The 9,093-nt window shown below is 35.3% G+C and overlaps 1 long non-coding RNA gene across 1 annotated transcript; it reads left to right on the top strand.

Moving 5' to 3' along the window:
- Positions 1-3,800: 3,800 nt before the first annotated feature.
- Positions 3,801-8,744, top strand: LOC110897632. Its single transcript, XR_002568812.2, has 7 exons — positions 3,801-4,183; positions 5,190-5,329; positions 5,969-5,997; positions 6,076-6,312; positions 6,629-6,704; positions 6,813-6,845; positions 8,551-8,744. It is a non-coding gene; the product is annotated as an uncharacterized LOC110897632 (long non-coding RNA).
- Positions 8,745-9,093: the final 349 nt, after the last annotated feature.

The following is a 9,093-nucleotide window of genomic DNA, read 5'->3' as shown; positions in this document are numbered from 1 at the left end:
AGATTGTTTTCGAGATTTAAACCTAAATATCAAATACTTACTTATCTCGTGGGGAACATCTCTCGGATATATGGGTAACCCCCAAAATCTTGATTGAGAGATTGCCTGATTCTGAGATACTAGGTCTTTATACTGTTTGATATCTGGGGTATTATACCTGGTCTTCTTATATTGCGGAAGCAATGGCCTAGACCTCATATAATACTTTACGCGCTTTAAAAGCTAATTACCCTCTGCATAAAAATTGAAAAATATTGAAAGATAGAATTCAAGTGCAGTTGTAAAGAAGATCCCCAAGGGGGACACACCTAAAGTTGAGCCTTCATCTCTTTGATTGAACGGTAGTTCATACCCGAGCTCTCAAGGTCTCGAACTAACCCAGAACACAGATATCAAATTGGTATACTCACCTGTAAGACTGAATCTAGGGAATTTTGATACGGGAGTATATTCTGAGGTGGGACACGTGAATAAGTTAAGTGCTTAAGACACTAACCTTGTATCTCGAATCAGTTGAATTTTGTGTGAAAATTTAAGTGGATCAGTATACTGACAATCTAAGTGAATCGTTTAGAACTTAAAGTGTTTTAAAGCTCAACGGTGCTAGTGATTTGTCATAAACTGATAAACTAATATGATCCTCTGACACGAACTTAAACAAAAATATTGTCTGTAAATATGTTTGTAAATATTTCTTTACCGCTTTATGTATTAGAAAAATACAAAAAGATTTTGATTCTACTTTATTTTCGACAACCGATGTCTGAAAGCTAAGTTTCAAAATCAGAGTATGCTGAACGTGTTTCTGAAAATAAACAAGTTCATTAATTTGAAACTTGTAGTTTTGAAAATCAAAAATCAAAAACAGTTTGTGAAGTCTCCAAGGTCATTAATTTGGACTTGGATGATAAATCGTGAAGGTTTTGATTGTTTAAATTGTTAAAATCTGTTGTAAAGAGCCAGGTTACGGATTTGGATTCTTAAAATCGTCAAATCTATAAAGCAATTTGATAGGGGGAGTAAGTCAAGAAATCCTGAATATATTCTTATTGTCATATTTGTGATTAGAGCCAGGTACTTGATTCAAAAAGTTTTTAAGAGCCAGGTCATTATTCCTGGACAACCAAAAACGCTTTTACTGTCGCATATTTGAAATGTTTCAGCTTATGCCACTACAAAAAAAAGCCATTTTGTGGCATACACTTTTAATGGCATTTAACATTTATGCCACTTGTTTAGGTTTTATTGGCACTTTGCGTATGCCATATTTTCTTAGCATACACTTTTAGTGACAATTAACTTTTCTGCCGCTAATTTAGGTTTTTAACGACACATTGTGTATGCCACTAGAATTTTTGATAATTTTTAGCTGCACTTTCTATATGCTAAGGGGAATTTTCATGAATTATTAAAATCTTCTCTTTTCCCTCCTTAGAGCATTCTCATCCAAACCATCAAAATATGTGAGGGGTAGTTTTTATATTTTAAAGGGTATAAAAAATGGTTGTGAGTGGATGAGAGAGAAAATGTTACTGTTCATCTGTATATTTGGTGGGACACTGTTCACCCAGTATAATTTTTTTAATATATATTGAAAGTGGTTGTGAGTGAAAGAGAGAGAAAAATATAATGATAATATTATTTAATTGAAAAGGAGAGAGAAAAAGTATTTGTTTTTAGTGAAAATATATTGATATATGAGTTGTTTTTTAGTGGAATATGTGTATAATTTGATGGATTGGATGAGAATGCTCTTAAAACCCTTGGATAAAATTTCGCCAATTCTTTTTCCCTCCTAGTTAATTAGTTTTCCCTCTACGGTGTTTCAACAAAGATTAAACATCCCCCTCCCAGTTAATTAGTTTTCCCTCTAGAATCATTTTCCAAAATCAATCTCTCCTAAACCTTCATCGATTTATGTTCTAATTCTTACTCACGTTGTAGCAAACCAGGGGCGGACCTAGGTTATGCCCAAGGTGGGCGGGCGCACCCCTTGAAAAAAAAAATCTAGTGTATATTTTAGGCAAAAAACCCGACCGCACCCCTTGAAAATATGCTTGAGCCACTCATCCGCACCCCCAGCAAATAATTCCTGGGTCCGCCACTGTAGCAAACTCTAGGTACTTTTGTCTCTACCTCTTATATAATTTTATTGTTTTGGTGGGTCTTTTTATATGTACCTGGTGTATTGTGGTTTAGTGAATTGATGGTTCATTGTATATATCATCTGTTTTAATAAATGAGTAAATTACGTTTTTGGCCCCTGTGGTTATATCAGTTTTACTATATTAGCCCAAAATAGGATTTTTTAACGTTTCTGCCCCCATGGTCCCTATATCTAACCATTTTGGCCTCTAAATCTAACCAAACCCCTAACCCTGGTTAATTAATTGGCACATGGGTTGCACATGATGGGTAAAATTGTAATTTTCCCTTCCCCTTTATAAATAAAGCCCTAGATATTTTTTTTATCTTCCTGCAATCAAAAGCCAAAAGCCACCTGCAACTTCTCTCTCTACATTCTCCTCCTTCTTCATCTTCCTGCAACTTCTCTCTCTACATTCTCCCTCTCCACCTGAAATCAAAAGCCATCTTCATCCCTGTCATTCGCCAAATCAAAAGCCACCATCGCTACCAAATCAAAAGCCACAATCGCTACCGGTGGTCGGAGGAACGGCATCATCGTTGCCGGTGAACGTGTCGGACTGGTCAAAGATACAGCATCATCCCCCTCCATTGTAAGTTCTTTAATTTCTTCGATTGTTGCTGAGTTCTGGGTTTGAAGATCAAAGTGGGTTTGAAGATCTGGGTTTGAAGATGAAAGTGGGTTTGAAGATCTGGGTTCTTCGATTGTTTAATTTCTTCAATTGTTGCTGAGTTCTGAATCGGTAGCTTTCAATTGCAGTTCTGGGTTTGAAGATGAAAGTGGGTTGGAAGATCTAGGTTTGAAGTTCTGGGTTTGAAAGTGGTTTGAAGATGAAAGTGGGTTTGAAGTTCTGGGTTTGTTCAAGAAATAGATGCAGATGATGATGATTTGTTCAAGATTTGGTGTCCACAGAACAATCAACGAGATCAAGCTATATTAGTGTAATAAACTGTAATAAACTTTTCTCATACAATATTAGTGTGTAATATATACATGTATAGAGTCAGTTAGGCGATTGTGCATGTTAGATACCTGATGATGATAATTTATATGAGATTGCAGTGATACAGTTGAGAGCACATTACTTGTTCACACTTGTAATGTTGCAAAAAAGTTCAGACACTAAAATTGTTGACAGGACAGGAACAAACCCTAGGTACTCCTAATGTGTAAAAGCATGTGCATCTTGTGTGTTTGAGGTCACATGTCGAACAGATTTACTTGTTATCGTATTATTAACCTCTCAATCGCTGTAGTTCTTTAATGTTGCATGCATAAATGTCAAAGAAAATGGGTTTGACAGTTCTGGGTTTGAAGATGAAAGTGAGTTTGAAGTTCTGGGTTTGTTCAAGAAAGAGATGCAGATGTGATGATGATTTGTTAAAGATTTGAGTTTTATTTATAAAGTAATAAAAGAGGAGGGGAAATTACAATTTTACCTATCATGTGCAACCCATGTGACAAATAACTAACCTGAGTTAGGGGTTGGTTAGATTTAGGGGCCAAAACGGTTAGTTATAGGGACCATGGGGACAAATCTGTTAAAAAATCTTATTTTGGACCAATATAGTAAAACTGATATAACCACAGGGGCCAAAAACGTAATTTACTCTTAATAAATATACATATGATGGCATTCCAAAAAATTGAACTCACGTATGAAGTAGAATTAATAGGATGAAAAAGCTTGGGTTCGAATTTCGGAACCGATTTCGTTAAATAACATCGTATACAAATGAAATTGGCTGTGTATCTCTCTTAATGAGGTTTACAAATTGTAAATTACAATCATTATTTCAGTAGAAAAAAGAGAACGAAACCCTAGCCCTAATCTGGGTGGCGAAATTCGCGACTATGTGTTGGTGAATGTTGTTCGGCTGACAAAGGATGTTTCTGTTGCGCGTTGTTGCAACGGTTGTGCCCGAGAATCATGATAAGGAAGTGGCTCAATCGACTCTTGATTTGAATACGATTTGTGCACAACTACAACCACAAGAGACGGTTGCACTCCGTTAAATTCCGACATCAAATTGGCTGGTAACGAATCACAGATATCTAAATGTTATACTTTTTGATGCGTTCCTAGTTTTCTTTCTAATACTTGATGGATATGTGTGCAACTTATGTTGGTCTAATTTGTAGGAAAAAAATTGTACTTGTGATTCAACATGCCAAATCAAATTAGAAGTGCTTGTTATTGTTGTTTTAAGGTGCATATTAATTGTTTGTAATTTGTTTTTAGGCTAGAGGGTGTGGTTCACGTAGGATCCACGTCAGCCATGGAGCCCCCTTTAATTTGCAGGGTCTGGATGGAGCCCCAGTTAAACAAAATTAAAAAAAAATTGATTGGATTACATGTTGTGGGCCCCACCTGAACACATTAATCTTCTCGTTACCATGCTAGCGCCCAGCCCATTGCGCCCCAATTGAATTTGAGGGTGTGGTGTGATAGCGCCCGGGGCGCTATAGAAGGTGACCTGGCGGGGGTGGCGCCCCCACACCCTCCGACCTTAGTGCATCTACACTAGGTTTTTCAGTTTAGGTCAATGCCCTACTGCAGATCCTTGTCTTTGAGATATGAATATGTGAAACTGAAGGATCGATATGAGGAAATAGAGAATACAAATATTTTTTTAATAAAACATCGTTTTTTTGTGGTTTTTGTGTCTAAGGTTAGACGGCTAACAATATTGCATTCACTTTCCCCATATAATATTACTATAATATATAATATATCACTGCTATGTAAATAAATAATATGTTTGTCTAAGATAGTCGTTCTTATTCGAGCTAAGGAGTGCTAGCTTAGGTTCAAGCTTGACCTGCAATCATTTGAACTAGTCTTGAATTGAGCTTTTAATGAGTTAACCTTTGCTAGCTTGATGATATATTGATATTATTTGAATAATATTTATAAAAACTGTATCGTGTAAATGTGTATGTACTATATATGTGATACTTAAATTGCTATTTTTGTTTCCTGTATATTATTTTAATATCATGTGGTAAATAATGACATTCGCATTGCATGTTTTATTAATAGACCAATGGGTAGGAACAAGAAGCTACATATCATTTCTACAGTCTCCAATGAGGCTGTTGAAGACTATGAGGCATCTGAAACTCAAGTTTACAAGAATTGCAAGGTGGTCTATCAAGTTCTCAAGGATTTCAGTTTACAAGGTACTTAACTACTGATTGCTTGCTAATGTTGTTACTGTATACCAAAATTATATGCTGTTGTGTTTTATTTGTCGTTATGTTTCACTCTGGTCTCTCTTATTCAATTCCCTGTATTTATGTTAGTCACGTTGATGTCGGTTTGGTGTAGATCATGGGTTATAAATGAGTTTGTTTACTGCTTGTACATGTAGTTGATGAGTAAAGGGGCTAAGTTTTTTCAACAGTTCACCTGGTTGGAATTATTCCCATTGGTAAAAGACACTTGTTTCCCTGACAATATTACCAAAGGACCTTGCTAATAACTGTGTAAGATGATATTTAATGTTTTATTTGATCCGTCGATTTTAAAATGGGTTCGAAATCGCCTAATGGTTGTTTTAATGCATAGAATCTTCTATCTAGTTCTATTCAAAGATTTAGATTGTTAGTGTAACGATTTTGTTTTTGTAATATTAACTAATACATTGACTATGTATACAAAAATTAACTAAATAGGCAAGAAAGTGCTTACGGTCAACCAAACCCGGCATGTTTAAAACAACTTGTTTTATTTTGAATAACAAGGGACTACTAGGCTCACACATATGGATTTAAGAATTATGTATAATCTGATGTTTTCTCGTTTCTTTCAATCCTCAGATTACTACAGTTACTAGAGAAGCACTGCTGTGAGTTCTATTATCCATTTCTTTCAATCTTTAAACTTTCGTTCCTAAAGGTTTAATGTAATGGTTTGCTTGGAACAGGTTATCACGAAACTGTACAGCCAATCCTTTATCTAGCATTTTAAAGGACCAAAGAAACTTTTCAAAGGCCGGGCAAGTATCTTAGAGCCTCTAGTTCTTTATTTTTAATATTGTTGATTTTTTGGCGCTTTTGATATCGAGTTAAGCTTATCGAGTTAGGCTCTAGTTTTTTTGGCGCTTTTGACATCAGCCGGGCTACTTGGCGTTTTTTTGTGGCATAGACGGGCTAATAATAAGGTAAAATTCTTCAATCATCAAATACTTGTAGTTTAGTCTAATAGTTGTTCAATATCATTTTTATGAGACTTTGAAGGAGGTGATCGATTTACAGAAGCTGAATTAGGTCAGTCACTTTTGGCACAAAAACACGCTAAGAATGTTAATTTAGTTGTCACAGTCATATCTTTCTCACTGTCAATAAACAAATGTTGAATTTAGTAGGCTTTATTATGTTAGATGTGTCATTTTATTATCTTTTTGATATTGTTTTTTTTTTTTCCTAATTATATTTGATCCATGAGACACACCATTGATTTTTGTTACCATGTAATAGCATCTTCCATACATGCTTTGCTTTCCTTGCAAGGATCAATCCCTGATCTTAGATAGATACCGAATCTCGCTTATATGTAAGTATGCAATAATTCTTGGATATTATGAGTGACATCAATTAAATGGATGTTTTTATGTTGTAATCTTGGTATGAAATTGATCAGCCAAAACTTTCTATTTTACAGGGCAAGAAAGACGTTTAGACAATTGCAGTCAAGGTAATATTACTCTAAATTAAGACTCAAGTAATAAAAATCTAGACTCTCTAACCTGACTAAACTACTCACCGGCAAGTGAACCGGTCGACTCTAGCACAGAAAAGTAAGTCCGGATGTCGAACCCACAAGGACTCTAATGAATTACGTTAACGACTCTATTTAGACTAGACATTGACACGACTAAACAATTGTTGTGTTTTTAAGGGGGGGTTTTTACTAAAATCCTAAAATTGCAACTAAAACGAAATTAAACTAAAACACGAACGAAGACTAGGGTTTTAATTCAGATGAGATTAATGACTACCTAGACTTGAATCCAGTTTAACTATGAATGGACTTCTAACGGTTTTATTGTTGTATGGAGCCGGGATCGTAAAATACTAAAACTTAAGGTATTTCAATGCTAAGACTTCCCGACCCTTCTTAGGAAGAAACCTAGGAAACCCTACAAGGCTGTTATGTATACCGACTGTTAGACTTCCTCTCAGTCCTCTAACGACTCTAAAAGTGCCATAATACGACTATCTACCTCTCAGCGCGACAATCTAAGGCAATTCTAGGTTCTAACTTGGTTTACTAGACAAAAATGCAATTAGGGAACTAAAACCGACTTCTCTTAAAATCTATCTTAGCTATATATTGTACTGAGACCTAATAACTAACTCGAGCCTCTCAGCGACAAGTTAAGCAGAATATTTAATTCTAATTGTATTTTAATTACTGTTTCTAAGGCTATCGGCCGATTTACCCAAAGATCACCCGAACCCGCAAAGATGCAAATAATCAACACAAATTTATTATGTGAAAGACATTCACCAAAATCTATGTGAAACAGTAAATAAGCAACAATCAAAAGTAAATACGCACACGCACCAAATCAGAAATTCTAGAACACTTTACTTTCAGAAATCAATCCATAATCAAACAATAAAAACCGTTAAAAGATCCAAACTTTAATTAAACTATCATCTTGTCTAGGTAGTATCTAGGGTTTAGCCAAGAAACATGATGTCTAAAATAAACAAAGCAAGTTCAAAACAAGAATTCATCGGAAAAGATCGAAAACACGAAATTAAAGAAAACCGGGAGATAAAACCCGAACAACTTCACTTCCACGATCCAAGCTTCAACCGAATGATTCCCGCAAGCTAAAGCACTCCAAAATACTCAAAATCTCCTTTAAAATTCGCCCTAGGGTTTTTTGATTCGTAATTAGAGTTGTGTTATGTTTTTTTCTTAGAAATTCTTCTCAAAACCCTAGCTAGGAAACACTTTTCCCGGAAACTGGACCCCTCGCGTGACGCCAAGGGGGTGTCGCGTCATGCGGCGCCTCCTTGCCTGATTTTTATTATTTTTTTATTCAGCTTCGAGTTCTAGCTTCTCCGACGCGCGTACGAATCCCGGTTTTCTTCTAAACTGCTCGGTTTTACTCGTTTTTCATCACTTTAAGCTACGGGACCTGAAATCAAAGCTTAACGTCAGCAGTATCGAAATTCTAACCTAAACTAGACTCTAAACGACTGAAAACTGATCAAAATATACACTATAAACATATGTACTTTTCAGTACATCACACATGTTGGTTTTTGGTCTAATTGTTAGATGATCTTTATACATGTTTTTTTGAATCAAGAACGCGTTCCATTAATTAAAGAACTTTTAGATTTTCCAGAATCAATACTAATGTATGTTTGTATGGTTGAAGATGGCAGGGTAGATATCACGGGAGCTTTGAAGCTAAGTGTTAGGACAATGAAATTCTCACCCAAGAGAACGTTTAGACTCCTTGTAAACATTTCGAATATGGAATATGTGACTTATTACACAATGTTTTGCTAACATGTGGAATATGTTTTGTATCAAACTTATTATTGAAGTTATAATACTATGATTTCTACATTTACAATTTTATCGAAGTTTTATTTTATATTGTAAATACGGTGATATTTGTGACAAATTTATGCGTGTCACTAAGAATAGTACATATAACAGTTTATACGGAGACAAAAATTGTGTTAGAAATTGTGGCAAAAAGTGCCACTAAACTAATATAGACATGTAACTAGGATTACTTTTTAATGGCAAAAAAAGTGCCACTAAAAGCTCCAAAACTTTGTGCGGCATATCAAAAAAGTGACACTAAAAGGTTTTAGCGTCAGCGCTTCTAGTGGCACTTTTTGTGTGTGCCACCCATTCCTACATTGGTTTTTAGTGGCATTTTTTTGTTTTTTGGTGGCATTTTTTGTAT

Source organism: Helianthus annuus, chromosome 13 (assembly GCF_002127325.2).
Source record: "Helianthus annuus cultivar XRQ/B chromosome 13, HanXRQr2.0-SUNRISE, whole genome shotgun sequence".
Taxonomy (NCBI): domain Eukaryota; kingdom Viridiplantae; phylum Streptophyta; class Magnoliopsida; order Asterales; family Asteraceae; genus Helianthus; species Helianthus annuus.
Note: the sequence above shows the minus strand (reverse complement) of the source record. Positions and strands in the feature narration are given on the sequence as shown.